The following is a 3,626-nucleotide window of genomic DNA, read 5'->3' on the forward strand; positions in this document are numbered from 1 at the left end:
TCAATGTTTATAACATTTTATGCTTTATTTACATGTGGAAAAACGATTTAACTTTACATATCTTTAATGACCTTTTTTCTCTAAACCCGATTAATAAATATTTACTTAGAAATAAAAATTTTGTATATGAACCAATTTGCAGAACAAAATCTAACAAGTTTTGCATTACATTTCGAGCACCATATCTTTGGAATAAAATTGTTATACCTAATTTTGATATATCCAATTCATTTCCGATCTTTAAAAGTAAACATAAAGATTTTATTTTATCTATTGATGATATATTTAAATACTTTTTATAACAACCACGTATTTGTCTTTTTTATTGTAAGACTGTTACATTTTCTCTTTCCTATAATAAAAAGATGCCTTACTGTATTTACTTTGTGTGTGTATATATATATATATATATATATATATATATATATATATATATATATATATATATATATATATATATATATATATATATATATATATATATATATATAAAATATATATATATATATATATAAATATATATATATATATAAATATGTATATATATATATATATATATATATATATATATATATATATATATATATACATATATATATATATATATATATATATATATATATATATATATATATATATATATATATATATATATATATATATATATATATATGTATATATATATACATTTATATATATATATTTATATATGTATTTAAATATTTGCGTTTTTATAAGTTCTGACAATAAGATCAGACATTTTTAATTATATATAACATTTGTGGTTTGATTTATATTTTCAATTTATATCACGATTTATTGTAATTTTTTAATCTTGTTTATGTACTGATGTGAAAAATTTGTAAAAGGTTCTGATGATAAGACATCTCTTTTTAGTTAATCAGTAAGACATCTCTTTATTATAGAAAATAGTCTTTTTAGTTACTGATTATGATCGTCTTTCAGAAGCCTTGTTTGTTTGCATTTATAAACAACGACAAAAATGTAAACAAAACAAAAACAAAAAAACAAAAAAAAGTAAGGTAAGCCAAAAATAAGGAAAGTCTGTCAAAAATTTAATGCAAGTTTCATCACTTGCGATACCTATTTGAAAGTCACGACACCTGCGGTATCTATTTTGCAAGTTTCGTCATTTGCGATACCTTTGTGCAAGTCACAACACCTGTGGTCTCTATTTTGGTTTATTAAACATAAAAATTATGAAAATAGTACACATTAGGACTATCAACAAATAACACATATTAACATTAAGAAAATATTAATTCTCCTGAAACAACATCTACAGCTTCTTTAAACCATATCTTATTCATAGCTAAAACAATTCTCACTGCTATATAATCATTGCCTAATAATTCACATATTTCTGTTTCTAGAGACTTCAATGCTAAGCTGAATTCAATAGCAATTGTGTCAAGAGAGTGCAAATGACAATTCAAATCATTCAAAGTTTTATCCCGTGTTGCATAAACTTTACTTATTGTGAACTGCAACTCTGTCTGATATTGTGTTTGAAATATTTCCAATAATTAAGCGACGACATTTATCGAAATTGCGTAAGTGAAAATCTGAATAAAAAAAGCTAGATGATCTACTGCTTTACAATTATGATTTTCATAATCGTCAGCTGTCTCTCCAGGTAATTGGTCCAGAGCAATAACAAGACATTTAACTATGGACGTTTAGTGGGCGCTGTTGATATAAACACCTTCTTGCGTGGTTGCATCAAACCCAAGATTTAGCTGACTATTACTGATAGTTCATTCTGCAGCTTGTAATTCTTATATACTTCCAAGCTCAAGCGCCATTTTAATCTGTACAACAATGAGAAATATCAGTGATAACCACGCCTAAATATTGCCTAAAACAAAAATGGAATGTTTCCTCTTTGGACATTATACAATAACATGTTGTAAATTGTCACCCTAATCTCTAATGGATAAGCTTTTTTATTTTCTGTCAAAGTTTGATTTTCTTCTTTGTCCATAGAGATCAAACTATTTTCTAAATAAACAATTATATTTTTATTTATTCTAATATCAATATTATGTTTAATACTTATTTCTCTTAACTTTTTTCCTTCTTTATTTTTTATTGCTTTTTTTGCGCATTTAACATTGCAAATAAGCCTATTGTAATGATATGTTATCAACTTCTTTTTTAAGTCTCTACAATAGTAGAAAGTCTCTACTTCTTTTTTAAGTCTCTACAAATTTTAAAGCCTTTACAATATCTTCTTTTCTTTGCACACTGTGTCTTAAAAACTTTAATTCATATGTCATGCTATTTAAGTTAGCTTTCAGTATTTCTATCTTGTTCAATGTACTTTGGAGGAGTTAGCTAACTAAGAATATATAAATGATAACCTACTCTTTAACTTTTTTTTCTCTGGGGTCAATTTTTTTTTGGACGTATTACAAGATGTTATATTTTCGATAGAATCTACAAAAGAAAAAGGTCTACAATTTATCATTGATAAGTTAACAGTGTTCCACAGGTGATTCAACAGATGAACACGAAACAACTTTATTTAAACTAATTATGTTTATGGAGGCAAAATTCTTAATTTCTGCAAGATCAGTGTTTCGCATACAAAGCGCTCATTGCAAAATGCTACTAAACATTTGCAATCTCTTTTAAAGTTTTTAAAATATTTTTTGGCCGTGTTCACAATACTTTTGATTTAAGCTTTACAACTGTTCAAACTTAATGGTTTATTGACTTGACAAACATTTTTCAAATATGACTCACCATTTTCAATGAATAATAAGAGTATATGCTTATTTTTTGAGTAAGTATTAATTTTACCAAGCAATATGAAGTTTTTAGCTAAATAGCTTTTCATTGGTCCATGAAACACACAAATACCTTTTTTCGATGCATAATACCTTTAAAAACATTATATAACAGCCTTATATATTATCACTATACTGTAATTAAATAATACCATATAACCTATTACAAATATAATTTAAATATGATTTTATAAACTAACCAAAACATCTGATAAAGTTTTATACATTGTATATTACACTTTAATTAACTTTATCAAAGATGCCAAATGGTGTAAAAACTTGTTACAGAAATGTGATCACTAACCAAAGCAATTTTCAGAAGGTGCAAAATTTACACAAATGATTGTATAAAAATAAGACATTCATACCTTAATGTAATATGTAATGTTAATACCCAAATCTAACAGTTGATCAATGAAATTTAAAAAATTTTTAGAAATAAAGATAAGGTCGAAACAATTTTAAATCAAACTTAGTTTTAAATATTGATTTACTAATAAATATAATTAAATATATTATTAATAATGATTATTAAATAATTCCTAATACATTATTACTAAAAATAGATATTTATTAGAAAAACTACAATGTATTATAATATTAAATACAATAATAATATTAAAATTTATAATATCATTAACAAGATTATTGTAATTCCGGAAAGTTCTAGAACATTTAATGACGTTAGGGATTTAATAGCTTTAATAGTTTTTACCAATAATAATTGTAAATAGGTATTTGCGGTGATTTATGACGGTGTTTGGAAGGATATTTTAGGAAAAGCATAGGGTATATATATGGAGGAAAAAATTT

Source organism: Hydra vulgaris, chromosome 08, assembly GCF_038396675.1.
Source record: "Hydra vulgaris chromosome 08, alternate assembly HydraT2T_AEP".
Lineage (NCBI taxonomy): Eukaryota > Metazoa > Cnidaria > Hydrozoa > Anthoathecata > Hydridae > Hydra > Hydra vulgaris.